Genomic DNA, 22475 nt, shown 5'->3' with positions numbered 1-22475 from the left:
GAGACATATTTCCCAAGTCTTCCAGATGGTTCCAGATGCATTCCATTACTTGGACTCAAAACTGTTTTCTTAGCTGTCTACCTAGACTCTCCAATGCTGTCCAGAATTGGAACACACCCATGGTGTACTAGAATGCTAGGAAGTGTGCTGTGCCCAGGCGGAGATTGAGCCCTGTCCACAATGACACTGTGAGGAGATGCTGTGCTGCAGTACAGCTGCAGCACAGCAATGTATGAAGGAGGTTTTACCGAATAGTAGGACCTCCTTCATACGTCTTAAGAAAAACCGCGAGAAAGACGTACTAACTAGGAAAACGTACGTATGTTGCTTGGATCGTTGCGGAGCATAATGCTGACATGCATCAAGCTGGTGGTGCTCCAGCAGGCCAAGGCACCTTGTGTTGTTTTCCTGTTGTGCGTTTTAAGAGGGCGGCGGGAAACCAAAATGAAATCGAGCTGGTGGGTGACGCCGGATGCCGGCGAAGCGAAACGGGATGCCCACATCACATTGATTGCAGCAGAGAACAGCAGCGCGTTTGGATTATCACCTACTAAAAGCTTGCAGTACGCTATGAATGGCACTACACAACATGTGCTGTAAATAAGACAGGTGAAATCTTATCGCAGTAGGTTTGGCGGCGATAGCTGTGAATGCAGCGTGTGACAACCCGCGTGGAGATTTGCTGTTAGTGGAATGAGAAACTGTGCGCCGTCGTCCTTATGTGAGACGGGCGGCTATACGCTATTCTCAACCACTCGCGCCTCGTGCCATTTTGTGTTCACATAAGATCTAGCGGTCGGAAAACATATACTATCGCACTCGGCAGCAGGGAACGACGACGCGTTTCGGTTATCGCCTATTAAAAGCTTGCGCTACGCTTCCGACAGCACCACACGTTGTGAAACAGGTAGGCTAAGATGCTTATCGTAATAGGATAGGTGGTGATAGCTGTGAATGCTGCGTACAACGAGCCCGGAGAAAATTTGCAGGTACCAAAATTAGAAACTGAGTGCGCATTGCCGTTTTCACATTAGATGGGCAAGCGAGTATTGCGGTGAGCTGGTGTGGTGGGCTGCCATATACTGTTCTCGACCGGGCATGCCTCGCGCATTTCCTTGTTTACATGGTGGCTAGCGGTCGGAAAACGTATCATAGGATCGCAGTTTGGCAATGTACTGAACGTTGGGGCCGAAAAATTGTGTTTTCCAGGAACGTATTGTCACGTACGAGTTTGTGCCGCTGTGGTCACCGATCACCGTCCCTGTGGAACCGTTCTTTCGTGTTGGATTAGACCTCCTCGGACCCTTTCCCACGTCATCCTCTGGGAACAAATGGGTAGCCGTCGCAACTGATTACGCCACCCGATACGCTAGCACGCGGACTCTCCCTACTAGTTGCGCTACTGACGTCGCGGACTTTCTCTTGCGTGACATTATCTTACTTCATGGCGCCCCGCGACAGCTGCTCACTGACCGTGGTCGTAACTTTTTCTCGAAAGTTATCGCCAACATTGTACGTTCCTGCTCCACTCAACACAAGCCGACTACCTCATACCATCCTCAAACCAATGGCCTGACAGAGCGGTTGAACCGTACTCTTACCGATATGCTGTCCAAGTACGTTTCCAAGGACCACCACGACTGGGACATTGCCCTTCCTTACGTAACATTTGCGTACAATTCTTCCCGGCACGACTCCGCCGGATTTTCTCCGTTTTATCTACTCTACGGTCGCGAACCGACCTTGCCCCTTGACACGGCACTTCCTCCTGCTTCGATCTCAACAAGCGAGTATGCGCGCGACGCCATCGCCCTCGCCGACCATGCATGCTTCAGACCCCCTGCTTCTGAATCATAATTTCATTATCCCTGATAACGAACGTGGAATTTAAATAGAAAACCAAAAGTTCGAGAAAAGACTGAACCGGGACGCCACTATCAGTCCTAAACTTCAACTCGTCATTTTCCATAGTGCAATCTTTGATTGTCTTGATCAGTTGATTTCTAGGAAGGGAATAGTATAAATCAGTGACGTCGATGCTGAACGCTGTGCATGCTAGATGCACCCCTTCTTGTAAAAACCTAATGACATCTTCCGAGTTTTTTACTTCGAATGGGTCATCTACCAGGAGCCCTGTTAAGTTCTTCTGAAGATAACCAGAAACTACGTGTTGCCATGTGTTTCTCTCAGACACAATTGTGCGTAAAGGTTGGTCGGGTTTATGCGTTTTTATCGTAAAGAAAACCTCGAGGTTCAACCCCTAACTTTTGTTCACTGCACCAGATAGAGGCTCAAGGTTCAATTCCAGCAACAATTTCATTGCTTGATCTTTGACTTTCTTAGTTTGAACATGTACCTTCTTGAAGCTTTTTGTTAAAGCGGCTGAGGCTTTCTCAGAAAACTGCCCTCCTGTTAGGAGGACGAAGTACCCTTCTTTATCAGCGGTCAGTACTTTCACTTCGTTTTCTCTTAAAAATTGCACAAGGGGTTGAATCTTTTGCACTCTGCCATTCTGGTTTCCTTGATGTCTGACTAACGCGTCAACACACTCAGAAATGCACCTGAATTTTTCATCTTCTTCTACATGCTTAGACACTCATCTAACGGTGGCTATCTTAGCAGAGTGCTGCTGCCACTCTTGCTGCTTTTTAACTAATGCTATGTTGTAATTCATACTTTTTCTGTTCCTTCTTGGTTCCTGTTTTTGCTTTTTTTTTTGTCGAATAAGCACTACGTTGCTTTGGTTGGCGTTCAAGTACCGGTGGATGTAATGTGCCATGAGTGATGTCAGTGTTACCGATAGTGCAAAGTGTGAAAAGGCTATAGAAGCTGTCTGTCGATCATTAATATGCAGTGACTGTTCGGAGCAGTATCACCTAGGTTCTTGTTCTGGCTTGTCAGAATCTAGGTATAAATCTAAAGGGGACGACTATAAACAGTCTTGGAAATGTACGACGTGCCGTAAAACCAAGACCACTGCGTCCAGCTCTAGGGAACCCGATGACAGCACTGTCACGGCGCTTCTGCTCGACATTAAGGGGAAATTAGATGAGCTGCTTCCTCTCAAAAACACTGTAAATGATATGGAGGCTTTAATAAAGCACATGTCCGCCCAGTATGACAGCGTCCTCGCCTCCGTCGCAGAGCACTCTGGCGAAATTAAGCAACTAAGGAACAGAGTCTCGAAACTTGAAGAAGTTAAAACAGACGTTGAACTCAGGAGAGTGTCTGCGGCTGTAAATGACCTTGAATACCACAGTCGAAAGCTAAACCTTGAAATTCATGGGCTGGCTTACCATGAGAATGAATGCCTTATGAGCAGAATAAACGCCCTTGCTGCCAAACTGGAACTTGATCCTCTTAACGAGCAGACCGTCTCCGCTATTCACCATCTTCATTCACAAAAAGATAAGACACCAGCCGTGCTCGTTCGCTTTACGCGACAGTCGACAAGAGAAAAATGCTTTGAAAAAAGGAAAATGATATCAAAGGTAGAACATGATTCCTATATGCCCGAAAACCTAACCGGGTATAATAGATCGTTGCTCAAAGTTGCAAAGGAATGGGCACACGTAAACAATTTCAAATTTGTGTGGCATCGCAACGGAAGAATATTAGTCCGGAAAGCAGAACATGCCCATGTACATGTAATCAAAACCCCTACCGATCTCGAAAAGTATGATCCTGAAGCGTTGTCCCTACGTTTTCCTGTTTTGACATGGCTTCTGTTGACTCGTTACCCTCGTCTGATTTTTTGCATTTTGTTGGACCAGACCATAAAAAATCCACTCGATGCTTCCATCTCAACTGCCAGTCAGTGAGAAACAAGCATGACATGCTCGACGTTTTTTCAGCAGCTTGAACTTTCAGTTTGATGTCATTATGTTGTCTGAAACGTGGTATGACCAGCACTCGGTCATATGGCAACTGCCTAAATATCAGTGCTTTACTAAAAACAGAGAAACGTCACGAGGCGGTAGTGTCAGTGTGCTTGTCCGTAATAACATTGATGCAAAGTGCATCAATGAATTTTGCTGTATTACTGATGACTATGAAGTCCTAACAGTCGTGAGTGCTCGAACTGTCTACTCAGTTTTCTACCATCCACCAAGCGGTAATTTAGACAATTTCTTCCAGTTTATTGAAAAGTTTTTCCTTTACGTCAGTGAATTGCAATTTAAACTCGTGTTTGGTGGTGATTTCAATGTCAATATGATGCTCGACAACTCCATGAAGCGAAATATTGAGGCAGTTATACACGCACATGGTTGCTTCAATGTCATATCATCACCTACCAGAACTACTCATAATACATCTACGTGTATCGACCTATTCATTACGAACATTGCTTTGAGTAAGATTAAATCGGGAGTATTTTCCTGTGGCCTTAGTGACCATATGCCTATATTTCTGAGCCTCAATCATGCATGTCAACGATCAACTGCTACCGATACCTTCGTACAAGTGATTACGCAGAATGCGTTAGAAAATTTCCATGCCGAATTAGGAAGCATCGACTGGACGGATGTTTATGTCACGCAAATACCGGATGTCGCATATGAAAGTTTCCTCAGGCTATTTTCCTCGTGCTATCGCAAATATTTCCCCTTTACTATTATGAAAAAGCAACCTTCCAGGATACGCAAGCCGTGGATCACAAACAATCTTCTCCATCAAATAAAGAAAAAAAATTGCCTTTATGATAAGTTTATCAAGTCACGAGATCCGAACGACTGGACGGAGTTTAAACGTTTTCGCAATAGTCTCACGAACGAGCTTCGCAACGCGAAAAACCGTTATCATACTGACTTGTTTAACTCCTGTGAACTTGACAGCCAGAGGATATGGAAACAGCTAAACCTTCTGCGCAACCATACACCTATTTCCCTGTCACGTATTAACATTGTCAGTAACGGTGTTCAACTAACTGATGAGTCACTACCTGATGCATTCAATGATTTTCTAGTCGGCAATAATAATATTCCTGTATGCATGAGTGCCTGCGATTTCATAAGGACAAGTGTTGCAGACACAATATTCCTGCACCCGACCAATGAATCGGAATTAATATGCCTTTTTTCTGAGCTGAGCAACAGCCGCACTCTGGATGGAGATAATATGCAGATAAAGCCAATTAAGTATGCCCTAGATATTGTTGCCCCATTGCTGGTATACATATACAATTTATGCCTCGATACCGGAGTCTTCCCGCATAAAATGCTAGTCGCTAGAGTAATCCCGTTATTCAAGCGTGGGGACAGGACTCTTATGACAAATTACAGGCCCATATTCATTTTTCCAGTCTTCTCAAAAGGCCTCGAAAAGGTTATATTTAAACGTCTTTCTACATTTCTGGAAAATAAAAACCTCTTAACTGACTGTCAGTATGCCTTCCGTAAAAACCGGTCAACACAACTTGCCTTGTTGGATCAAAAAGAATTTATTCCTAAAAACATCGAAGAGCGCTTGCTCACACTTGCAGTGTTAATAGATTTTACAAAAGCTTTCCACTGCATTAATCATGAACTTCTACTCAATAAATTGTTTAACTATGGGATTCGCGGCATCGCCCTTGACTTAATTAGATCATATCTAAGCTCCAGAGTTCAGTTTACACACGTAAATAACCTGTCATCTCAGTTAAGGAACACATGGATAGAAGTGCCACAAGGGAGCCTACTTGGCCCTCTACTTTGCAATATCTGTGTTAATGATATTGTCAATATAGACAATGACACCAAATACATCATCTATGCTGATGACACTACACTACTGTTTTCGTCTGATCATACCTCAGACTTGTTAAGGACTGCCAATGCAGTACTAGACAAACTACATGTGTGGTCCGTTAAAAATGGTCTCATAATTAACACTACTAAAACTAAAGCCATATTATTCCAAACCAAGAACAAAAACGCTACGCTGCCTGCTGACATTACACTTAATTCGGAGAAAATTGAACTAGTGAGCTCAGTTAAGAGCCTAGGGATCATTTTCGACCATGATATGTCGTGGAATAGCCATATATTATCACTTGTCACTAAACTTTCACAGATAGTTGGACTGGTTTTCTCCCTTAGGTACCTTCCACGCCATGTAAAAATGCTAACATATAACGCCCTTTTCATCAGTCATCTGAATTATTGCTTCCTTGTCTGGGGTACCACATCTGTCACAAATATAGGTACGTTATTCATAATTCAGAAAAAAATTCTCTGTGTGATATGTGATGTACCATGGGACTCCCCAAGTGAACCTCTTTTCCAAGAACTGAAAATACACAAAGCGCCTAATTTGTACACTTACAGGTTAGTCCGTGCATAAGTTAGAGAGTGTAAATCGAATAATTGCTGTATCCGTTCCCTAGCTAACCTTAAACAGAACATACGCCATTATCAAACACGATCTCCAGAATATTAGCACGTAATGCACCCACGCACTAATTATGGAAAGCAAATGATTGCTTATATGCTGCCTGTCCTGCTTAACACACTGATCGCCGTTGATATCGATGTTCTACAGTCTTCGTTAACTAGTCTGTATAATTATTACTGCTGCTAGAGCTGGTTTTATGCCTAATACTTTGTACTTGTAGATCACAATATTACTTTTGCAACATTATCTGCTGTTAGTATGCGTGACGGATCTGAGTGTCGTGTTTTGTTTTGTTTTTTTCATACTGCTGATTTCTTAATATGCAAGCTAAGTAACTTGTTTTGGTTTATCAATGTTTGTGTTTATCAAATTTGTGGTTTATCAATTTGTGTTTGTTTCTTTCGTGTTAATTTATTCGCCCATTTCTGCTTTATTGTTATCATTTCCACATGCACTGTTTTCCCCCCTGCTGCTGCCATAAAATGGGTTTTAGGACTTAGTCAAGCTGCTGACGCAGCTTTTTTCCTCAAGACCTGTCCATATTCAAATGTATGTTGTATATGGGAATAAAGCACTTACACTTACAGAGTCTAAGCACGGCTCTGGGCAGAACTTTGGGCCTAATTCAAGACGGTTCATGTGCTTATCTGGAACGGCGATATCAGTTAGGTTCAAGCACTTTGGTCGTGGGCTTTGGTTTCTTCTCCCTGGGGGGTAGGGTGCGCCGGACATTGTTTCAGAGGAATTCCAGCGATGATTGGCTTGACCTAGACCCTTCGTAGTATCGACGGCACTCTCGTCTTCCTTTCATAAAACCGCACACGGACTTGAGACAGTCTCTCAGCAACCTGGCCTGGCTCATCCATTCGGACCGCAAGATCTTGCAAATCCTTCTGGTTTGGAAAACCGAGGGGCCGAAAATTCCACATAGAGCCATAACTTCTTCTGGACACGTGCCATGGCAAAGATGCCAAGACACCACCCTTGCACGGCACTCATACACGGCTATTGTCGCGGCCACGTAGGCCGGGTCATGAAGGACTTGGTTAAAGATAGGAAAAGTCACCCTTGAAGAAGAAATAAACTGAATTAGCACTGCAAGCTGGGCGAGTTGATGATTGAACATGTTCCTATGGGTGGGCAATTTGCAATATTGTGCAAATTGTGCAATATTTAAGAGAAAATGAAGTGAAAGTACTGACCGCTGATAAAGAAGGGTACTTCGTCCTTCTAACGGAAGGGCAGTTTTCTGAGAAAGCCTCAGCCACTTTAACAAAAAGCTTCAAGAAGGTACACGTTCAACCTAAGAAAGTCAAAGATCAAGCAAAGAAATTGTTGCTGGAATTGAACCTTGAGCGTCTATCTGGTGCAGTGAACAAAAGTCAGGGGTTGAACCTTGAGGTTTCCTTTACGATAACAACGCATAAGCCTGACCAACCTTTACGCACAATTGTGTTTGAGAGAAACACATGGCAACACATAGTTTCTGGTTATCTTCAGAAGAACTTAACAGGGCTCCTGGTAGAAGACCCATTCGAAGTAAAAAACTCGGAAGATGTCATTAGGTTTTTACAAGAAGGGGTGCATCCAGCATGCACAGCGTTCAGCATCGACGTCACTGATTTATACTATTCCCTTCCTAGAAATCAACTGATCAAGACAATCAAAGATTGCATTATGGAAAACGACGAGTTGAAGTTTAGGAATGATAGTGGCGTCCCGGTTCAGTCTTTTCTCGAACCTTTGGTTTTCTATTTAAATTCCACGTTCGTTATCAGGGATAATGAAATTATGATTCAGAAGCAGGGGGTCTGCATTGGCTCTCAGGTCGCACCAATTCTTAGCGAGATCTTTCCTGGCACTGTTGACTGGGCACTCGAGAGCGTCTTGGCAGGAACTTTGATCAAGTGCTTCAGGTTTGTTGACGACTACCTGCCTTTGATAGAGAAGGAAAGGGTCTCAGATTTACTCATGAACTGTCCAGTAATAATGAAATTCAATTTTTGTATTTGCAGTTAAGATTAACAGCACAACATATTTGTTGGCAATATAATCCCAGGACAAACAAACCAATTCTAAACTATGCCTCGGCACACTTAAAACTTGTAGAAAGAGGAATTGCTATGACGTGTTTAGGTTCCACACTTAGAAAGTCATGCCACCACCTCGCCAATCTGAGCTCTTCACAACAACTCAATCGTCCAGAGAAGGCCGGTTTTCCTAAATCTATTCTCGTGTCAATGTGAAGGGCTTGTGAAGAAAATAACAAAAGGGGAAGCACCCTAAACACAGATCAAAAAAGTTAAAAAGTATGTAGTCATCCCTTATGTACATCAGATGAAACATGGGTTAAAAAAGACAGCCATGAAATACAGTGAAACCTCGTTAAACCGTAGTCGGCCGGAGCTCGGAAAAAGTACGTACTAAACGGTAGTACTGTTTAAGCGAAATAGCACGAGATCGCCCACTTACCTGTCGAAAACGGAACTCAGAGAGAGTGTGATGAAAGGGGAAAAAACATGCAGTATTTATTCACTTCGCGGGACGTAAGTGTTATTTTCGTTTGATGTCGCGGCGGCCTAGCACGACGACAGCGACCTCAAACTTACTGAAGCTGCGTGCCAGCTTCTCAGCCAGCCCCACTCCTCTCGGCAAACACTCGCACGGCGGATTCCTCGTTGGCGTTACGTATTCTCCGTGCACGCGCGCAGTAGTGCTGCATAAGTCCCGGGGCGCCTTTTTCATTGCCGGGTGCCGGAGTTCGGAAAACTTTTCGTTTGGAATAGTTACGTTATCGCGCCCCTGTTCTCCGTGCGACGGTCGCATTCGTGAGGCTGACGTAACGCGCAGCTTCTGCCACTGTCGGGCCTGAATAGCCCGTGCTGTCGCTTTCCGTGTCGTCCTCATCACTCTCGCTAGTTGACACTTCGGCAACAACAGCGGCAACGATGGTGAAAAGTTGAACCTCGTAGCCGACATATCTTCGCGGTCGCAGCAGCGCTGCCGAGCAACTTCGCATTCCAAATGCCACACACTGTAGTCAACAGCAGATCCATGTCGCTGGCCAGCGCCGACTTCTTCGTGTCACGTTCGGTAGCACGCACGATGTCTAATTTTTCTTCTATGCTGAGCACCCGGCGGCTTTTTTATCCTAGCTTCGGCATGACGCGAGTCCTCGCTTGCACGGCGCCACAACGCTCTCTGGCACGGCGTCCATGCGGCGTCGAAATGATGTTGATGTTGATGCGGCTTCACGTGCAAACACACAGGGCGCTTGGAGGCCGTTGTACCGATCTCTGAGGCTTGTTGTTCTGCCGGCCCGCCCGATGGAGACGACGCACCGCCGTGTTTGCGCGACGAAAAGTGGAAACGCCGAAAAGTGGAAACGCTACGTTTTAACCGATGCGTACGCAATAAGCTGGTACGGTTTATGCGGATACAAAATACATTATGTTCAATGGCCGCTGAGTCGGGGATATGACTTTACTACTTTTAAACCGAAACTACTGTTTAAGCGGGTACGGTTTAACGAGGTTTTACTGTATGATGTTAAAGTAGTCTTTTCAGCAAAGAACTCCTTAAACAAGACTTGCAATCTTGTCAACAGACCTAAACAGGCGTCCAAAGCTACATGCCTCGTCAAACACTCGGGGCAGCTTGTGGCATGCTCGGCGGAAGTGGTCTACGTCCTTCCACTTTCGTGCCGCAAAATGTACTTTGGGCAGACGGCACGTCGCCTTAACATCCGCCTTGGGGAGCACCAAGGTGCGATCAGAAATCAAACAGGTTCTAATCTGGCCGCGCATTGTAGAGTTTGCTCATGCAAACCCATGTTTGAACAAAGAAATCTTCTATAAAAATATGCATCAAATTAACCACGAGATTGTAGAGGCCAACTTCTTACATGTGAACTCAGGCGCACGCGTCAGCCAGACTTCTATCACTCTGCAAGTTAAAGAAACTGATATTTTGAATGGCAAGATAGGCTAACACCCTTGTAAACGTTACTTTACACGTGTTTACATTTTCTGTATATTATAGTCCGCTGCTTGAAATAATAAATTAGTTGTTAATCTGCGCTCGTATTGTACACTTCCTCTTGTCCTTTGTCCGGGTTGCGCTGCCCACCCATAGGAACATGTTATCACCAACTCGCCCAGATTGCGGTGTTAATGCACATCTATGAATGCATTAAAAACTTGAGCTAAAAAAAAATTGTGGTGTTTTCTCTGAAACTGCAGATTGAGTTATGAGAGACACTATTGTAAAGGGCTCCGGATTCAAAGAACCCCAGGTACCACCTGGGGTTCTTTGACGCGCACCTAATGCATGAGCGTTTTCGCATTCGCGGAGGACACCACCTGCACTCGTTGAGAGCAGACATGCTCAGCTCAGCAGCCGCTCGCAAAAATCACAGATGCACTTTGACTCCCTATCCCCAGCCAGGGCCCCTGAGGCGTCGCTGTTGGCACGGTGAGCCGCGCGTCCCAACCCGCTTTGGCCCGGAGCTGGGTTGGTGCTGACACACTGGGCTTGTTCTTGCCGCAGCTGCTTTGTTCCGTGACCATGGAACTTGAAAACTCTAACATGCCTTCACGAAGATGTTTTCGACTGGCTCCAGCGCTGCCTGCACTAACCAAAAGACAACCCACAGCAAGTTCCTGCCAAATCACGTCACAATTCACACAAGCCACCACGTTACTGAAGAATCACTACAAGGTGATCTACCCTGTGCATGAATGTCTCGCTTTTTTGTGGTGATCAACCCCAATCGTTTCAGGAGTGCTCCTCACACTGGGTGGCTACCATACAATCACCTCTACCCAGGATATCGTGCAGGTTGACGCTATGTAGAACATTGCCATTGTCGGCACACCAAATGAAGAAATGGCTGTTCACCTGCGGGCCATCACCAACATTCAATTAGACAATTGTGAATACAAAGTAGTCTCATACGTCGCCCCACCAGCAAACTCTGTCTGAGGAGTTGCCCACAATACAACTAAGGCTCGACTTCTATGAGGTCTATACACCGATGGATGCCCTTTTTTATGAGCCCAAATGCTTTGAAAAATCATGATGGCCCTTGTGACGTTTGTGGGGATGTTTGTACATCACCTTCTATGAAGGAAAACGGTTGCGTAGAATGGCCTCTAGAACATGGTCTCAAGAATAACACTGAAAAAACAAAGGCAGTTTTATTTCAACTGAAGAATAAGAATGCCTGTCTTTGTAGGGACATGGTGTTAGGGTCTTCTAAAAATTGAACTCGTCCCTTCTGTAAAAACACTCGGGGTCTTTTTTGATGAAAATATGAGCTGGAGCGATCATATTGATTTTCTTGCAGTCAAACTCTCCCAAATTACTGGACGCATTTTCTCTATTCGCTACATGCCTCGGAAGATTAAAATGTTAATTTATAATGCTTTGTTTGCGAACCACCTTCATTATTGCTGCCTTTTTTGGGGCACCGCATCTGTTATAAATATTAACCGTTTGCTTGCAATACAAAAGAAAATTGTTCGCGTAATTAGTGATATACCCCTTGACTCCCCATCTGAGCCCATATTTAAAAAACTTTGGGTAATTAAAGTCAGTGATATGTTTAACTACCACCTTGCTCTTGGATACCTAAAAGAAACCAAACAGAACTTAAGCCTTCTTTCATCTCTGGCTAGATTAAAACACAACATCCCGTGCTATAACACCAGGTCCCCGGAATACTGGCATGTGTCGCATGTGCATTCAACCTATGGTAACCAAATGACTTGTTACACTCTCCCCACTCTGCTGAATAATCTTAGATTTGTGTCCATTGATGTACCTAATTGCTCTGACAGAGAGCTGTATAATTTCTATTGCCCCAAGAATTGGGTTTAACCATGTACCTAATCTTCTTCTTTTTAAGAGTTTTGTATGTCTATATATCTATATTGTTTGTTTTTCCCGAGCTGTTTCATGTGCGAAGCAAGTTGTTTAAGTGTGATCTATGTACTACACGCCATTGCTCTCTTTCCTTTCTCCATTTTCTTAGTTCCTCTTTCCTTTCTTTTTCTTCTTTTTTTTTTTCTCGCTCCTTGCTGTCTGCTGCCTTTTGGACCTTGTGGTTATTAGGACCAGTCAGGTTGCTTTTGTAGCAACTTTTTTCCTAATGCCTTGGCACTTTGTACCACTTGTTTTTATGAATAAAGGTATTATTATTTATTATTTATTTATTAGCCAGGCACATTACCGTGATAAACAGTACAGACGCACATGCTGTGTTGTCTGGTGACATCAGAGGTAAAAGAGTACTTGGCATGTGGTTCGATATGTAACAGTGGCAACGAGGATGAGATTGAAGAAATAATCATGCAACAAGTGAGATGAAGCCCCGAAGCAACCATGTGTGGTTGCTTTGGGGCAGTTGCTTCGCGGTTGCTTTGTCACCCAGTGATGGTGCCTGTCCGGCCACTGGAGTTTAGCTAAGTGGATGGAGCCTGGGAAACCTACCAGATAGGGCTGGAAGTGTACTTCGAAGGTCATGCCATCATTGACTCACCAAAGCGACGAGCCTTACTGGTGGTTTTGCTACCCAACAAAGCTATCAAGGTGCTACAAGGGTGCTGCCACCCAACACCTGTGAAAGAACTCAGATGCGACACCGTTGTCAAGCATTTGCAGAGTTACTACGTGCTGAATGTGAATGAAATATTGGCAAGCTACATGTTCTTCATGTGGGTACAGAATGAAGGTGAGACCATGTAAGAGTATGTAGCACATATACGTCACCTGGCCAGAAGCTGTAATTTTGGCACTCTGCAGGAATGCATACGGGATAGCATTGTATGCGGCGTGTGCAACGAAGCTGTGCGGCGCCACCAACTCATGACTCGCACGTTGAAAGTACAAGAAACGGAAGACTTTGCCATATCAGGTGAACAAGCTGTCACAGACACTCAATGCATACAGAATAATGAATCACAGCTCGACCAAAGTACGAATTATGTGCGAACGACATGCAGCCTACCAAGGGGCCAGCTGACTGGGAGAAACACTGGGGACTGGCAGCCCTGTGGCCCTTCTGGTGAATTCTCTCACCAAGCCGACAACTGTCGTCGCATTCGGACGGTTTGTCACAACTGTAGAAAGTGGGGACATCTATCTCGGGTATGCCAAGTAAGGCTCCACAGGGCCGACAGAAAGCAAAGAGTGTATGCTCTCTCCGGGTGGCAGGATGATAACGTGGATGCTCGGGAGGCCCTCTATGCCTTAGTCGCATCCATGAGTGTAACCAGGATGAAGCCAATCTTACGCAAGCTGAGCTGGAATGGGGTTCCTCTGATCATGCTGGTAGACACTGGGTCGCAGGTGAGTGTAATTCCAAAGGTTGTGTTTTTGAAGTACCTCAACATCAATCACAGCTTGACCAAAGTACAAACTATGTACGGACGACATGCGGCCTACCAAGGGGCCAGCTGACTGGGAGTACCACTGGTGACTGCCAGCCCTGTGGCCATCGTGGTGGATTCTCTCGCCAAACCGACAACTGTTGTCGCATTTGGACATGCAGTGCATCCTACCGGTGCTGACATATGGGTCAGAAACTTGGAGACTGACAAAGAAGCTAGAAAACAAGTTAAGGACCGTGCAAAGAGCGATGGAACAAAGAATGTTAGGCATAACATCAAGAGAAAGTGAGCAAACAGGGATAGCCGATATTCTACTTGACATTAAGAGAAAGCAATAGAGCTGGGCAGGTCATGTAACGCGTCGGTTAGATAACTGGTGGACCATTAGGGTTACAGAATGGGTGACAAGAGAAAGGAAGTGCAGTTGAGGATGGCAGAAGACTAGGTTGGGTGGTGAAATTAAGAAATTCACAGATGCTGCTTGGAATCGGTTGATGCGGGACAGGGGTAATTGAAGATCACAGGGAGAGGCCTTCGTCCTGCAGAGGACATAAAATATGCTGATGCTACTGCTGATGAGGATGCTGAACTAGTAGCATTCATTGCAGGCAACAGCAATCAAGCTGTCTTGTTTCCTTGGGACGCTGCCTGTTAAGGGGCAACTGGAAATGACTGCAACACTTGGGTACACTCCTGTGCAAAGCAGCCTCATCGGTTGGGCAGATCTGATACTGAGTGGCCATGACGTCATCCGAAGTTTCAATGAATTCATCATCCCAGTACTAGCTACCAACCCTGTCACACATGTAAAAGCCAAGGCAGAGGCCAGAAGTGAGGGCCCGCAATGCCTACTTGCAGAATTCAGTGACGCATTTGCCCCTGGTCTTAGATTATGCAAGGAACCACCGGTCAGTCTCCGTTTGAAGAAAGGGCCTATACCACAATTTTGTAAAGCACAAGTGGTCCCATATGCCCTCAATCCAATGTATTTAGAGGAAGTAGACCGGCGTCACGTGTCATTTGTCAGTGACAGGTGCGAATGCTCCAGAAATAGACAGACGCAGCGCAAGCATATTAAAGAACATCTGTCCGGAGGAACGATTCTAACTCAAACGAAGTAAACAGCAAACTAAACTCGCACATAATAAACCCTACACAAACTCGAGAAATTCATAAAACTAGCTAGATATAAAAAAAACAAAACTAGGTACTGGTTATATACTGTTCCTAGAACGACTATCCTAGTAACAAGTGGTCCTTAGGAATACAGCGACATCTCGATACAGTCAAATCTTGTTACAGCGGACCCTGATAATCCAACAAGAACGTCCGTGTTATCCAAAGTCCGTAATATCTGAAATGCCTGACTTATAAAACGTTTGTCGTGATGTCTAACAACTTTATTGCAAGATTGAGTGACCAACGTCCCAAGTAAACAACAAACAAAAAGTCGCAGTTTCGCCTGAAAGGTGAAGCATCGATTGCGATTGCAAATTAAGCAACATAAGCACAGCAGCGAGCGAATTTACCTTCGTGCTCTCTCTCACTTCAATGCAAACTAAACATACAAAGCACAGCACATACGAAGCTGCCGGCCCTGGGTGCACTTTGTCCACATCGCAGATGGCTTTGAAGAAGAGGCCCTAGCGTGTGCGCACATTGTTCACATCGCAGGTCGCTTTCAAGGCACAGTGCCCGCGCGTCTGTGCCGTTAACAGCAGCCACTTGTGTCCCTCCGTGCCTCGTGCACGAAAGAGTTCCGTCCCACTTTCCTTCTTCTCACACGCCCAAGATATTGAGCCGCCATTGTCGGCTGACCCTCGCAAGTCAGTTGGCAGCCTGTGTCAACACGACATAAGTCCGTTTTATTTGCCCGATTTTGACAAAAATTACGCTGATTTCATCCTCTGTAGCCGATAGCTCGTTGTAGTGCATTCCGTTAAAAGAGAACTTCGTTGCATTAATATAATAGGTAGAACAAACTAAGGCTGAAATATAGTCAGTTATATCAGAAAGTCTGTTGTACAGGGGCCCATCGTAACGAGTGCATACTGTATAACGAACTTCAGGGAACTGCGGCAAATTGTTAGGTATTCTGATAAATCATTATAATGAAAGCCCAAAAATTAACCATTCTGCCCCTCAACCCATCAGTTCATAAGTTGTCACCATATGAACTATCAACAAAAACGTCGCTCTCGACGGCTTTCGGCGCGTGCTGTTGCAATTTCTCATAGATTCCGCCACCACGCACCACCAAAGCACCGTATAATGAGAGTGACGCACACAAAACAGATGCTGGAGCCAAGAAAACTACTGACAAAAAGGTAACTCCGTGTCACCTCCAAAGCGCAATGTTTCTTGTCTGTTGTTTATTTTTCACATTTCTTGCCATGGACACCACAACTGTCTCATTTGAGGTGGACACCTGAACCATGTCAAAGCACAAGCGCGCATAAATGACACCGTCTGGAAAGTGCAAAGTGCGACCGTGTGGCATCACCGCGAGTGCGGAGGTTACATTTTACCGCGCGCGTAGCTAGTACGGCCACAGAAAGAAGCACGAAAGAAAGAGGTGTGTGCAGAAAGAAGGTTGAACGAAAGAAGAGACACATCTACATCGCTAGGAGACACTTTTCTGGGTGGAACATGTGTTCGCAAAACCCAGTGCGTCGTCGCCTCCGCTCGCCCACATTCTTTTTTTCTCGGGCGCCGTCTCAAGTTTTCCAAACCCTTGCACCACGACATCCGCTCTCTGGACCGCAACACGCCGTTGTCTGCTACATGGCACGGCCAGCCGGGTGCCAGGTGGATGACGTGGATGCTTGGGAGGCCTTCTACACCTTAGTCGCATCCATCAATGTGCGAGTCACGAGTAGGTGATGCCACGCGGCTTCGTCGCACACACCGCATACAATGCTATCCCATATGCATTCCTGCAGGGTGCCAAAAGTATAGCTCCCGGAAAGGTGACGTATATGCGCTGTGAACTATTGCATGGTCTCACCTTCATTCTGTACCCACATGAGGAACACGTAGCCTGCCATTATTTCATTCACGTTCGGCACATAGTACCGTCACATATGCTTGACAACGTGGCTGTATTGTCATGACTAAAGCATAGCAAAGAAACAGAAGAAAACAAATTGAGGGATACCAGCAGCAACCATGCTCCTTTTTTGGAGTTTCGGACAAAGTTGGCCCGTTAGCTCTTGTGGTCTCTGAATACAGAGCTGGTTTTGTTTATCGCATCCTTGTCCTGCATCCTGTGCTTTTGACGTCGTGTCAGTATCCGAGCTTATTCACAGGTGTCAGGTGGCAGCGCTCTTGTAGCACCTTGACAGCTTTGTTGGGTAGCAAGGCCACCAGCAAAGCTCGTCGCTTTGCTGAGTCAGTGATGGCATGACCTTCGAAGTTAAGGCTGCCATGAAGGATACACGGAAATCTAAGAATCCCCAGATTTCGGAATATTGGTTGGTAGTACTGAGGCACTAATATCACATGGAAACTGAATAACAAGCGTTATTCTGAAAAGTTCAGTATTCTGAAATTTGTAGCACTGAAATATTTTTACACTGAAACTATAAGAAACTCAACAGGGAATTTCTGAAAAGCATTTTAATCTGAAAAGTTCGTAAATGCGGTATTCATAGTATTGAGGTTTCATTGTATAATGCTCTGAACGTCACCAGTAGTGGCGGATGTCAAACCGCCATTGTGTAGCACGTTGGCCTGTTTGGTATTGATGTGGCGTAGGTGTCGGACCTCCGTTGAAATGGGCGGGCATGTCGTCCTCTGCCGGGACCAGCGTGGCACAGGGTGTAGTCTGGGCCAATCAGGTGTTATGCCGTTGACATGGCCAGGCAATGCCTCCGTGGTACAGTACGGTTATGGCAGCGTAGGGCTGGACCGGGGCCCTGGAGCGCAGCCACGGCAACATAGTCAGGGCTCGGGAGCTGGAGCTGTTGCTGTCCAACCCTCGAGTGTCACCTATCCTGTCCGTATTCCTCGAAGCTACTGCTTCCAGTCTCTAGAGCTCAGCTGGAGATGCTTCTGCCCTGCTTCTTGTCAACATCAGCATTGTCCACTCTTACGCCTTCTTCTCCTTGTTAATTTTTCCTCACGTGCTTCTCGTGTCCATTCTCCATTTCCATTCTCCATTTCGCCAATCGGTGTCGTCTTCACGTGCTTCTTGCACATGCTTTTCCAGGTGCTCATGATGCAGGCTTCCATTTGAAGAGTCCTTTTCACACACACACAAAAAAAAACTGCTCATCGCACACCTCACTCTTGTCACACCAAGTTCACAAGCCATGGTTACAACACTGAGCTAAGGGTTCACTCTCCATACATCACCTGACGGCACCAAACGTATTATCTCCTAAATGCACTTCACAATACACAAAGTTATGCATAATCACATCGCAAAAACATCAAAATCATTTTTCACATTGTGCACTGCATCTCCGTGAAACATTACCGAAGCTGCTACGTTACATATCCTTCAGCCTCACTTGCATAACACCTGGAAGGAGTCCTCTTGTCACTCCAATAACTAGTTAATACAGCTTGAAAGCTTCACCGCCATGTTTCACTGTGTTCCTGTTTGTTATCTACACGTTTTTATCAGCCTTTCCAGAGTTTTAGTGTCGATATCTGCTGCACAATCCGACAAACTTTGCGTCTTTATGAATGCCTGGCCTCTTTGTTAGTGTTTTTATGGTGCACTTGATTCCTCTGCAGCCAATACAGTGAAACCTCGTTAAACCATAGTTGGCCGGAGCTCAGAAAAAGCATGTACTAAACGGTAGTACTGTTTAACCAAAATAGCATGAGATCTACCACTTACCTGTCAAAAACGGAACTCAGCTATAGAGAGTGCGATGAAAGGGGAAAAAGATGTGCAGTATTTATTCACTTCTCGCGACAAAAGTGTTAGTTTCGTTTGATGCCGCGGCGGCCCAGTAGCAATGACAGCAGCCTCAAACTTACTGAAGCTGCGAGGCAGCTTTTCAGCCAGCCCCACTTTTCTCAGCAAACACTCGCATGGCAGATTCCTCGTTAGCGTTACGTATTCTCTGTGCACACGCGTGGTAGCACTGCAGGAGTTGTGGGGCGCCTTTTTCATTGTGGGGTGCTGTTCTCGTCGCGACGATTGCATTCATGAGGCTGATGTAACGCGCAGCTTTTACCACTGTCGGGCCTGAATCGCCCATGCTGTTGCTTTCCGTGTCGTCCTCATCACTGTTGCTAGCCAACACTTCAGCAGCAACAGAGGCAACAATGGGGAAAAGTTGAACCTCATAGCCGACATCTCTTTGTCGGTCGCAGCAGCGCTGCCGAGCAACTTCTTCGCATTCCAAATGCAACACACCGTATTCAACAGCAGATCCCTGTCGCGTGCCAGCACCGACTCTTCTTCGTGTCACGTTCAATAGCACGAACAATATCTAATTTTTCGTCTATGCTGAGTATCCGGCTTTTTTTTTATCTGAGCTTCGGCATGACGCAAGCCCTTGCTTGCGCGACGCCACAGCGCTCTGTGGCACACCGCGGAAATGATGTTGATGTTGACGTGGCTTCACACGCAAACTCACAGGGCGCTTGGAGGTCCTTGTTCCGATCTCTGAGGTTTGTTGTTTGTCCGGGCCGCCCGAGGGAGACGAGTGTTTGCACAACGAAAACTGGAAACACTATGCATTAACCGATACGTACGCAATAAGCTGGTACGGTTTATGCGAATACAAAACATATTATGTTCAATGGCCGCTGAGTCGGGGATGTTACTTTACTACATTTAAAATGAAACTACTGTTTGGGCGGGTGCGGTTTAACTACGTTTTACTGTACTGCTATTCTCGTGAAGGTATAGTGCTCTGTACTCGCTCGTCCTGTCTCACGCTGTTTCTTTTTTATTCCAGACTCAACACACTTTGCTGAAGCTTAACTTGAATCATTAGCTGCATTGACAGCTTGCATGTGCCGTTTAGGTGGCTCCTATACAAAAGATCACCTTTTATTTCATACTATACGGTGGCTTGCTTCTCTTCCCTCATTGGTACATGGCCGATTCGGTTAAATGCATGCCACAGAGACTTGTCCTCTCTTTGCTGCTCAGCTAACTCTGAGGGTCTAAATCTTATGTTTGGGTGAATAAAGGGCCTTTCTTAAATACCACGCTCAAACCTCACAATAATGAAATCGGCTGGAAACATGAGAAAAGACAGCACAGCAAGGTAATGCCTCACAGAATGGAACTTTAGTGTCAAAATTTTGTTAGCCTACTTTGGCAAGCTTTGCTCTGGGATATAGAACTGCATTGCTGGCAGTACGAAATCCACCACATGAATTGATCAGCAGTGGCAGCACTGCCGTGGAGCAGTGTTCTTGATCAATTGCTTCCAGAGGTGCGATCGCTTTTGCGAGATTCTCTGTGCCAGACACAAGTCAATAGTGCTCCAAGCGTGCAGCATTTCTCCTGCGCACGCTGTTGCTTCTAGGCACCTATGGGTCTGGTTCCGAGTGCAAATTGATCACATCTCGTATCTTGAGACTATAAAAGCGCACAAAAACATGAATAAAAAAGTGGACAGGACGATGCACTCTTTAAGCGCCTTGTCCTGTCCACTCTCTTTGTTCTCGTCTTTGTGCGCATTTACAGTTTCAAGATGCAAGTAAACCAAGTAGCCCAGTTATCCATTCTGTTACATATCTCGTATACCTGAAGGCGATCGATCGATATTACGGCCCCTTCACGCAAATCTAAGTCCAGTGCCGAATCCACATGCAATGCCTGTTGGGTGGCACCAAAACCAGCGTTCTTGAAGTGAGGGTTGCATATTCCAGGGCGGTCGCTCAATCAGTGCTTGGTGCATGGCACTCGATGCTTTGACCGCCATCTCAAGCGCCATAAACAATTCAACATTGGTGGGAAGTGGATTTCGTTGTTTGTGCTGCATTTTTATCATCAAGGCGCATGTTACGCACTGCACTAAGGTGTGCAAAAACCGTTGTCACATGTCGGTAGCAACGTTCCTGCCGCATCGAACGGGCGATCAACAAATAAGATGGCGGCCATGACGTGTTTTTAGCGCATGCAATCGCTACTGGCGCCTGATTGTTTTGGCAAGCAATAATGATGGTGCCCATAGAAGTGTGATGTGGGGGTATTTTATGCAATTTTAGTGCTAAGCAATCACATTTTAACACATTTTCGAGCCTACTAGCTCTAAGCAAGTAGGTGATATGCGGGGTTATGTTCCAGCAAATTTCGTTGATGCGGTATTGTAGTACAGCGACAGTTCGTTGTTGAGAGGTATGAAATGCATTGAATCCTATGAGCGTTCTTTAGGGCTGCGAAGATATCTTGTGGTCGCCAGATTATTATTGTTGCGGAATATTACTGTTGCGGAATTTTATTATTGCGGGTTTCGACTGTCCTACCCGTTGTGACTGCCTGTACTCCAGCCAAAACCTCTGCCTTCCGTGACTCTTTGGTGTTATACCCTGTCGGCTTACTCTCTCTGTTAAACTTCAATTTGTCTTGTGAAATGTGTTCATCAACTCCTTGCACACCAGGCACGTTTCCTAAGATGATGTTGTACAAGGGTTGCTCGAAACACTAAACAGTTATTGGGCCCGAGTAACAGGGTGTATCTCCCGCAACATTGGCCTCAGGAAGACACCTCTTTGTCCGGTCTACAAAGATCGCTAATGTTGTTATACAAGTTAACACGCTGTCTTTTACTAAGCTTCTACTGACTAATACCATACTTGTGCTTGTGTCGCAAAGCACAGACACTCGTTTGCCGTTTATTTCTCCTTCTGCGACTGGCATATGTTGATCCGCAGCAGAAGACAGTGCTCTTGCTCCGCTAGCAATCTCGGCATTTGTGTTTTCTTTAGCCAAACAAGTGCTGCGACTCGATCTTTTGGGCGCACTCTACACTGCTCTGTGCTATACCCACTTCTGTTGCATGTTTCACAGAATCCTCATGCCTGGAAGCTGCTTCTACTTGCATGGCAGTTGACTGTTCGATGCCTTGTACAATTAGAAAGAAAACACCTTAGCTGTATTTTAAGGAAGGCTTCTGGATCTTCGTAACTATTAGCACTGTGAATTTCGTCCACCCCGTCCTGTAATCTTCCTATGTTCTTTATGCCCTGTGCTACTAGGAACTTATTAGCATGCTCTGCTACGTCGTCATCACTTAAATTAGGGCTACAGCACGCGAGGAATTTCTCCCTAACCATGCTTTCACAAACCCCCTCATATGTCTTCATAATATTGGCCATTTCCATGCACTGGTCTAAATAACTTGACAGGGAGCACACAAAACTGTTTTCCCGTTTCTGCATCTTCCGGCATGCAGTTTCGGAATCTCACAAAAACCTTCTGCTGTAATTCAGAATCTTTGTAATACTGCCTTTTTAACCTTGCCATAATCTAGGGAGTCAGAGGCGGTCAGGCAAAGACTTAGGGCTGTGGCCCATTCGCTCCGATCCCAGCCTTGTACAAGGTTCACGAGGGTTGCAATGTGGGCTTGTTGGTAATGCATCTTCAAGGGGGGTACAGTAGCGCGATTCAAAGACGGGACAAAAGAAGACACAAAGGGGCACACACAGCGCTAACTTCCAACACTGTTTATTATCGAAAACCAGGTCGTACTTATACACTCTGACAACCTGAGTCACAGCCACGTGAGCAGA

At 45.5% G+C, this 22475-nt stretch overlaps 1 protein-coding gene across 11 annotated transcripts in view; it reads left to right on the top strand.

The window, feature by feature from the left end:
• LOC139057669 (DENN domain-containing protein 2D-like) overlaps positions 1 to 22475 on the top strand; it is a 614144-nt gene that overhangs the window by 330395 nt on the left and 261274 nt on the right. The window lies entirely within an intron of this gene.

Source organism: Dermacentor albipictus, chromosome 3 (genome assembly GCF_038994185.2).
Source record: "Dermacentor albipictus isolate Rhodes 1998 colony chromosome 3, USDA_Dalb.pri_finalv2, whole genome shotgun sequence".
NCBI lineage: Eukaryota > Metazoa > Arthropoda > Arachnida > Ixodida > Ixodidae > Dermacentor > Dermacentor albipictus.
Note: the sequence above shows the minus strand (reverse complement) of the source record. Positions and strands in the feature narration are given on the sequence as shown.